Genomic DNA, 10,585 nt, shown 5'->3' with positions numbered 1-10,585 from the left:
TGACGTCCCCTGCCTCTCTCTCGTCTCCTTCAGCTGCTCTTCCTCTCACGGTGTCTTTTTCCCACTCATTTCCACTGAGCCAGGGCACTGGATCGGTGCTCTGGAGTGCAGAGATCAGATCAAGCAATACCGCTGTGCACGTTATCACAATACAGTAGGATTGATTCATCAACATTCTAATGAATTTAAAAGGAATTTTTGTTGTGTTCACAAAACAGACCAATAATACCTAAAGAAAGTTATCAGTAAGCATTCCCATCCATCTCAACAGGCAGTTTTACACTTTTTTACACTACAAAAACAAACCAGGCAAAAATAGGGTAAAATGTATAATCTAAATGTAAATAATAATTATTATTATTCTAATATTCAAATTTTAATAGATCATTTATACATAAACAGCCCCATTCAAAATCTAAAGGTCAGGGATATTTTTTTTCTTTTGAAAGAAATACATTTCATTCAGCAATGATGCATTGTTGCATTAAATTCAAGCAAACGTGACTGCAAGGATATTTATGATGTAACCAAAGATTTCCATTGTAAAAAAAAAATTGATTCAACACAGTGGTTTTCAGTATTCATAATATATATTTTTTTTTACTTGAGCACCAAATCAGCATAACAGAATACTTATTTTAACATATATACATAAAGAAACATTTTAATATTTTAAATGTTTTCATTTCTAATAATAATATGAAGTCTTACCCCAAATATTACTATATATTATTCAAAACATGTATTCTGTCTGAATGAACAGCTAATTTCAAATGGCCATCAATAGAGAGAGATGCTTTTACAGCAATATGGTGTAGTTATGACATCAACCAGAGGCAGATGAGGTACAGGCATGTGCTGAGCTTCAGATCCTACGAATTTAACAGTTTCTATATTTGTTGTTTGCAAAGTTTTCCTTTACACATCTACATAACTTTGCCATTCCACACGCATCAGTAGTAGCAGCTTTGACATGATGCATGGGTCACAATGCTGTCTCTGGATCAGCTGTTTGTATACAGCAGCGCTCTCTAGATACCACGGCTGAATAATGGACACCAGCTATTCACGTCTCCAGAGCAGAGAGGGGTTGCGTGGCCTGACTATTGTGGAAGCTCTCTGGGTTGCCTCACCGCATGCAGGCAAGCCCACGACTATGTGGCTCCCATTAGGACTGATAAAGAGACCCTCTCATCAGCTCAGTCCCTTTGGCCCAAGAGCTGATATAAGATTTACCTTCAAAAGAGCTTCATATAAGCCAAACAGCATCCCGAAGAAACTGAACAGATGGAAATAGAGGTGGGGAAAAAGACAGAAAGAATGAGGACCGTACCTTGTGGCCATATTTATTATATTCTAAGCTTGTAGTCTAGATTTTCTTAGGCTGGAGTGTAATAAGGAAGCCTCATAACAGAACTTACAGCCAGGGTTTTAAATGTAGAGGGTAAATCAATAGGAAGACAGGAAGATAGATGGCTGAGGAGATGCAGTGTGGATAGATAGAAAGAAATAATGAGGAAAAGGTAAGAGAAAAATGATATAGGTTGAGTCTGACCTGCACAACAGAGAATAATATTGATTATTACTAAATTAGAGCTGGGTAGACCTAGAGCGCAGAGTTTAAAAAGAGTAAAAAGACTAGACTGAACAGGGATAGTTCACCTAGAAGATTTCAGAAGATTTGGAATATGGTGCACAAATCCTATGGACTGTTATGATGCATTTCAGTCTTTTTTAAGCTTAAAAAGCTCCAGTTCATGAGGAAGGAAAGTCATAGAAGCGGGCGAATAAATGAAATTTTGGGGTGAACTATTCCTTTAAATACAAAGTCGAACACAATAAGAGTGAGCCAACCAGCTTAGACGAAAGGGCAGACACAAATGACATGAGGTGCTTTAGGAAAAAAAAAAATTTCTCTTTATCTACAAGTGTGTCATTACAGACAAATCCGTGCTGATTCCACAGCAACACAGTGACCATTACTAAAGAAAAAATCTGAGAGAGTGGGTAAATCCACTTACAATTGTCATTAACATGAGCAAAGGCGACATATTGGGGCTCTAATGGATGATGTCATGGTACGGGTGGTCTTCAGGAGAATAGGAATAAACAATGCCGCCTATACTGGCTCCCCTTAGACCTTCACCCTCCTGAAAGCCCAGATTATTGCATTCAATCATAATAGATTATCTGTCCACAAGAGCTTATAATCGCTTAGTGAAATCATAGCTAAATCATATTTTTTCCTGGTAAATGCTTTAGAAAAACATTCTTCAGGTGAAATAACTGTCTCTACTGTACATCGAAACTCTCACAAACATGTGCACGCATTATAATAAACCTCAGAATTCACACGCACCAGAGAATAGAAAAGCAATATGTGTCCACAATCATTTCCATGCACACACACAAACATCCTCACACACATCCACACAATCAAACCACTATAATATCCAAGTGTCCCTTTGGGATGCTCTCAAACCTTTCAGGGCCAATGAGCCGGCTATTTCGGTAGAATGAGCGTATATTTTTTGAAAGCGCTTGTCTGCTATTAAGAGAAAAGCCTGCCATATGAATGTTACCTATCTCAGGGGTCTTGTATTAACTGACTCTTCACACTTAGCCATCTGAAACAACTCCCAGGACAACAACTGACAACAGGCCTGAGTGGGTTTGGTTGTGGGACAACTCCAAAAAGACGTGAGGTAAGAAGGGGCAATCAGAGCTTTACAACGAGACACAACTGAATGGATGGGGGTAAATGAGGTGTGGTCAGAGCACTTACGCCTGTCCCTATAAAAGTTTCAAGTATTAGTTCTATGATTAACACTACCATTAAAGTATCCAGAGTTTTTTTTCTTTCGATAAGTTAATACTTTTACTCAGCAAAGATGCAGTAAATTGATCATAAATGCTGTTCTTCTGAACCTTCTATTTATTTAAAGGGTCATGAAAAAGATCATGACAGTTTCAAGACAATAGGTTTCTACACTGACTGTAATAAATAAAAGTTTCTTGAGTAGGGCAAATGTAGATATAAGAATGATTTCTGAAGGATCTTGTAACATTGAAGATGGAACGATGTGGCTGCTGAAAATGCAACTTTTGACATCACAGGAACAAATAAAGTTTTAAATATATTTAAATTAGAAAATAATTACTTTATTTTGTAATAATATTTCACAATTTCACTCTATTTTAGACCAAATAAAGGCAGCGTTGGTGAGCACACAAGAAAAAATTCTTACCGACTGCAAACTTTTGAAACATACTTAATGGAATGGAGTTTGTCCAAGTAGTAAAACAAGTAAGCAACACAAAAGTTTAACAATTATTTACTGAGACTGCACTAAAAGGGTCATTTTGCCACAACTGCCACAATCCCTTATCATAATACATTAAGGAACAAGGAAAAATACAACAGCAAGCATTTTAAGATTCAATAACGGCCTTGAGATTAATAACCAGCACTTGAAAATGAGTAACTGGAATATATGAAAAAGAAGCTGAACAAAGTACGTTATTTCAATAGAACGGTTTAGGTCTTTTGACTTTATACTTCAGGGTATTAAACATTAGCTGAATAGTTACTCAGCAGATGTGACGGTTTCCCTGGGGTCCAGCTCAAAGTTCACAGGTCACCTCATCCTGGGATCAAACCTGAACAGAACCTCACCACATAGCCACCAAAGCTGCGTGCACAATTAGTACATAGTTTTTTCGATGAATCATTATGAATTACATTTACATGGTCACAAAGAAAACACATTTAATTTGCAATGTGCAAAGCCTGAACGGGGGAATTTAATGAGGTATTTTAATAGCAGATTTAGTAACAAAAGTTTAAGCATAAAAATAATAATAATAAAAGATTTTTAACAAAAGTATGATATCTTCAGGGAAATAAAAGAGCTAAACCAAATGAACAAAAAGAAACGTCTCGGGGCTATTACAAAAGCCACAGTTCAGTGCATCATTGTTGAATTAAAAGTATAAATAGGCATTAAAATCTTTTCATATTTATCAGCACACAAACATGCCCGACCACTTAATGTGGTGTGGAGTACAACACCAGTCAGCTTTTAATCTAATGAAGTTCTTTAAAAGTCTATGAAGTACTCAAATAATATCTCACCTGTGTATTTGGACATAGTTTAAGTGCTTATATTTTAGCCTAGAAAATGTATTACCAACAAAAGGCAACTATGAGTCACTTACAGACATGGAAAAATGTATCACCTCACATAAGTGCAATATATTTAATAACGCTGTACAGTGAAAAATAATATTTCTCCCTGGTGTGCAATCTAAACCATGTTTCATCTTCTGTACAACATCCGACATATACTGCATGTTGTATATTAATGTTCTTAGTTAACTTTTCTGAAGTAAAATATTCAACAACTAGTTCAAGAGAGTCCGCATCCACTGTGACTCATGCATACTTAAAATCCATCCCAGAAAGTTTGAAATGAGCGAGGCTGTCTCGAGCCATGCTCTAATCTCACTGTACCATGAAATGCAATTCGAAAACATCACATGAGAAAAAAAGAGAGAGCGTGAGAGGGCAAGGGAATGATAAACAGGCAGACATCGAGACTGCTATCAGCAAACTGAACTAAACGAGAGGCACATACGAAAATATGAATACACAGAGAAGAAGTTTATGTAAATTGGATAACATCATCGATACACTCAAGTTGAGAAGGTGATATTAAAAGAAGTGGTGATCAATTACCTGCCAGCACCCTAAAATCTCCCAACTCATATCTAATTGTGCTCTGTTTAGCCTAGCCCACCAGATTCCTCTCCGGAGTTCCCTGGAGGAGGGAAGAATAATGAAATGTACACTGCAGCCCGAGCTGGACCCCGGCTGAGAGGAAGCTAGTGTAAACACACAGCAACCCCCTCTTCCTCCCTCATATGAGCTATAAAACCTTTTCTAATATGCAGTTTGGTGCATGCTTTCATTTGTTTATCTTAGGTGCATATTATGTGGTCCGGTGGGAATAGATGCATTAGTAAGCTAAAGGAGAATACAAAGTCTCCTCCTCTCTGTGTATCTCTCTCTGCCTGGGGCTGAACACCTCAATGCTCACTCGCTGCAGCTCTCTGCTTCCTCTTCTTGTTTCATAATTCATCTTAAACAAGCAGTGAAGCAACAAGAGGATGCTAAGAGCAGAGCCCATCTTTCAGGGGACTACATGTTAGAGAAAATAGAGGACAGATGAGTGTGTTTGTATAAAGATGAGCTTCTCCAATTCCATAACAGCCCAGGTGCCCAGGTACAGCTGAATGACACAATACTAAACATTCACTGAATAAGTGATGCAATTCTTAATCTCAGAAAGACACATTTTTTTTAGCTTGCAGAAAGTCTGGTTCTCGTTGCAGCCTCAAGCACACCTTTTGACCAAAACATTTCCATGACTTTTTTTTTTATAGCTCACTAAACATGTAATAAAATATTATACTCATAAAAATAATTTCTTACAAATATGGTGCACATACAGTAACTATCATTACAATATTAATAATTTTTTAAATGAAATAATACTTCTATTTGGTATGGATTCATTAAATTCATCAAAAATGTAAAAACATTTATAATTTTATATTTATAAGATTTGAACTTTACATTCAAAGAATTCTGAAGAATCATAATTTTCACACACAAAAAAAAAAATATTAAGAAACCGTTTTCAGCATTGATCATTTATCTATTTTTGAACAACATATTAGAATGATTTCTGAAGGATCATTTAACCCTGAAGACTAATGGCAAATGAAAATTCAGCTTTTTCATCACAGGATATTAAATTATGAAACAGTTATTTTAAATGATAATTATATTTCACAGTATTACTGCATTTGTTTATCACATTTTTATCATATTTAATAAAAACTCCTACTGACCATAAACTTTTGAAGGGGTTGATGTCTTTGATTTGATGTCCTTTTTATATAGAATCATAAAAAAAAAAATTATATATATATATAACGATTAGATCCATTTTAAAATATATTTTACACAACAAAAAGCAGAATTTCAGAATTTCCTGTATTAAAAAAAAATTGTAGATACAATTTCACAGAATATACAGTTTTGTTAATAGATATGTAATGTAGTTAACTTGCTGCTAAATGCTTTAAAATGTTAATGATTAATCAGTCCAGTGATTGGTTGTTCCTCAAATATGCATGTCTGTTTATAAACTAGACGGGTTGGTGGGGGGTGGGGGGATCTTCACCTTGACGACCTCTGTCACCAATTTTGTGCACAATATTCATCAGGTGGTCAGTAAACAGCATGCTGTCAGAGGCTATGTAATCCCTAGTGTGTTCTGTGCCCAGGATCAACACATACACACAAAGAGTGCAGTTCAGGCCATGTATGCAGTAATAATCAACAGAGAAAATATGATGAAGGGGAAATATGTATGACACAATGACAGAACTCATTATCAAGTAATCTTCTCAACGCTGGCTTGTTCCCTGCTCAGTCTCAGTCTCTTCACTCTCCCTGTGGGCATGCTTGAATGTTCACACAAGCAAAAGCGCAAACATGCCAACGAATAAATCAATTGCGGTGCGCCATTGACAGGAAAGGGATGAATACATATGCTGTAAGTTGATGTACTCACAGCAGTTGATGTACTGTCTGTTTATATCATCACACTGATGTGTCATGTTCTTGGAATCCGGGATAGTGGTCAAGCATTTTAATCAATTTTCTATTAGAGTAACATATTCGATAAGACCCTGAGTTGGATACAGGCCAGGCCCTAAAAATAATACAGAATCTAATCTGAATTATGTTCAAAGAGATTATGTCCGTAATCTCTTGAATAAATGCTTAGGTGGGAGGTTGAACTCCCTCCTGCGGACACCATTTGATAATAAGTCTGTGTGTAGGTCTTCTGAGATGGACAACACCATTTCATCAAAACCATGATAATCCATATGCCATCCCTCTTACTCTCTCATCTGTGAGCCACCTCGATCCCCCCCTCCATTCCCTCTGACCATCAATCTCTCAAAAGCTTCAAAGCAAATCTGAAAGCCAGGACAGAAAATCCAGGACTGCGATCAATGAGTCACAGTCACAGAAAACATGGCGCTCCAAGAGAGGCCTGATTACTGAGGAGTAAGTGAGAGATTGAAAATTAAAAGGATAGTTCATCCAAAAATAAAAATTCTGTCAGTTACTCACCCTCATGTCGGTGTAAACCTGTGTGACTTTCTTTCTTTCATGGAACATTAAAGAAGTTTTGAACAATGTCTCCGTGTACACACAATGGAAGTCAGAAGGGTTCAAAACAACACTGAACCCCACTGTCTTTCATTTAATGCATTAAAACAGTTGAAACAGTCTTCAAAATATCTTCTTTTGTATTCCACAGGTTTGAACAACACAATGGTGAATAAAAGAGAATTATGGGAAAAGTTTCTTTAAGTTATGGTTGTTAGTGGACCAGGATGGACATAAAAATGTAAAAGTAAGGGAATTACATGGCATTTAAATGTTTAAATTGGTAAAAAGGGGCCAACCCAGTCACAGCGTGTGAACACAGAACATGATTTCGATTTTGTGCTTCAGCTGTGAGCAGTATACCACAGGAGGCAGCCAATGAAGACACACATCAAAATTGGTTGGAATATTAATACATTATAGTTAAAGAATAAATAAAAAAAATGTTGATCTGCACTGGTAAGAATTTTTACTCCATTTCATTTTTATGACTCTGATTGGGTTTTATCTACTATAGCTGCAGCATTAAATCAACACGGTCCTGTGTCTCATATTTTAATCTGTCTTTAGTTCAAAATCTGTCTTTCACTGAAGCTTTTGCTTTCTGACCTTTGGAAGAGTTGTGGATAGATGCCATTCGACCATGCATGACATCAATGCCTCTTAAATCTTACAGCAGACTGCGGTCTGACATTATTATGCTCAATGAAATCACCAAATTTATATCATAGTTAGTCTGGAGAAAATTATCAATTTACCTTACATAAACTACACAAAGATAAAACATGATTTCTTTTGAAACTAAATTGTACATTTCAAATGAAATTTCTTTCAACTTATTTGATACTTGCCCCCTTGGAAGAACAGCCGATCTGAGACCCTCAGCTTAGTTTATACATTAGACTAGAATATTTAGTTTCACAGTCCCTGTGGTGTTTAATTTTACTGCACAATGTAACTTTCCCAAAGTTAAATGTTAGTTTCATATACCAAGCTCATAATTACCAAACACTTTATGAAACACATTATGGAAGAAAAAAAATGTTCAGGAATAACAGTATTGGCTATACTTTTTATTACCTCACTGTGAATGGGTGGGCCATGTTTCAGAGCATTCAAAAGAAATCAGTGACATTTAAATAAGGTCATATTCTAATTTTTCATGTTGACATCACAAATCCAAGGAATAAAAAAAAAAAAAGCTGTTTTGCAGCTTGGTTTCAGGAGATTATCTTTTTGGGAAGGTAGCTCTGTGTAATGAAAATTACAGTATCGTTTAGTTACATATGAAACCTGAAAATCTATTAAGAACATCTCACACACAAATTAGATTAATACTAAGCTATAAAACAATACTGCCATTGTATATTTGATTAACTTGGGCTTAGTGAGTGAAAATGGTATCATGCCCACACTCTTTAAGAAACATCAAACGAGTCAGAAGACACTTTTTTATGTCCTCTGTGGTATTTAAGGCTGCATCTCTGTCATGGGTTGTGACAGACACGCTTATCCGGGAAGACTCTTTGTAATTATGTGCGAGAGGATTGTCATTTCAACACTGCTCCCTTCACTAGATGAAAGACAGGTAAGACAATCATGTAATTGGCTCTCTCATTGAGGGAAGAGGAAAAGAGAACGGGCGGGTTTGTTTCGATATATCCTGTTTATCGTTGTTCCCACCGTTTCTCTCTCTCTTTCTCTCCAACTGTCTCCGTCGATTGAGGATCATTATTTCCAATGTGTCTGTGCCTTCAGGACAGGTCTATAAATTGTGGCGCCAAAGTGTCCAGGCCTCATTTAGGATAGATTTACACACCCCACGCCACTGTATAACTGCCACTCAATGTAAACATGCTCACAAACAAATATGTGCTTAAACGCAGCTGTAAGCAAGCATATGAGACGTGGGTGGACATATCAACTAACAAAGAGTCGCTTTTTCCTGTCAGTCACACTTGGAAATTTAAATCAATGAAACAAAACCTTGCACTTAATAACTAGAGAGTGCACAGAGCAACATAATCATTATTTGCTACAGACAGCCTGCATCAAGAAGATGCAAATGACTGCGAGACAGACTTCACATGGCTTCTTTTCCCCACCTTTTCACTCTCAACATTGTATTTGGAAATGATTAGGAGAGTCCAGAAGGTAGTATTACAGTGATGGTATATCACAAAAATAATATATATATAAAGAAAAGTTGGAAAAGTATTGAATAAAATAAGTGATAGTGAACAAATTAATAGGTAAATAAATATGTAAAAAAAAATATATATACATAGAACTAAATACATAAAATGAATAATAATATACTAAAAATACATATTAATTAATTAATTAATTAATTAATTAATACCAATGAATAAACTGAAACTAAAATCAAATCGGTGAATGGGAGTAAAAGTTTACCCTTACGGATCCCTGTAGTGCCTTTGTTGTGCGTTAAGTATTCTCTGACCCCAGAACAGAAGTTAGTCTTTCTTGTCAGTTTGTTTCTTCCACCACCTGTCTACCCTGAGTGACATACTGTAGGGTACAGCTCTTACATCTCTTGACAGGCCGTAGTATACACACAAAGACTCCCTGTGAGTCTTTCCTTCCAAAAGCATCTTCTGTCAAACCTCTCTATCCCACGGGCTGCTGGCTGTCTGTTTGTCTGTCCCGGCTCAAATCAGCTAATAAGATTCAAGGGTTGGTCGTTTAATGTTACAATGCTACACTTCAGGCAAAGGGAAAGGGTTGGAGTTTTTGGTTAACCTTGTGTGCTGGCACAAAAGGTTAGGCTTTGGGGCTCAACTGCACTGTACATGGCTTACAGTAGAGACGGCTCAGACAGATGTGTTGAGACCGACTGATGTTGGTGCTATAGAAAGAATAAGCCGTCTCTCATTCTGGAGCAAGAGACAAACTTATTGGGTCATCTTCAGTGCAAGCAACTAAATTCATTTTCAAAACAGTCAATGTCAGTTTTTGCTAGCTACTAAATATTTAATTGTTCATGTTCATTCCCCGTTTTTACATTTGTCATCATCCAACACTCACTTTAAAAACACTAATAATGTACTGTTAAAACACTGTTAATTGTAATTGTCAGCTAATCTCATAATAGAAATCCAGTTTTTCATCAAGTTATAGAATCTACAATTAATGATTTTCATTTATATTGTTTTTATTATTATTAATTTATTTATTTATTTATTTATTTTTGTCATTCATTTTATCCACATTTTTAACATTAGCCATTTATCAGTTTTCTGCCATGGCATGAAAATAATTATCAGATTATTGGTAGAATCATCTGATTACTTCGACCAGAATTTTATTATG

Source organism: Carassius auratus, chromosome 13, assembly GCF_003368295.1.
Source record: "Carassius auratus strain Wakin chromosome 13, ASM336829v1, whole genome shotgun sequence".
Lineage (NCBI taxonomy): Eukaryota > Metazoa > Chordata > Actinopteri > Cypriniformes > Cyprinidae > Carassius > Carassius auratus.
The sequence above is the reverse complement of the archived record's forward strand: the minus strand, read 5'-3'. Positions refer to the sequence as shown.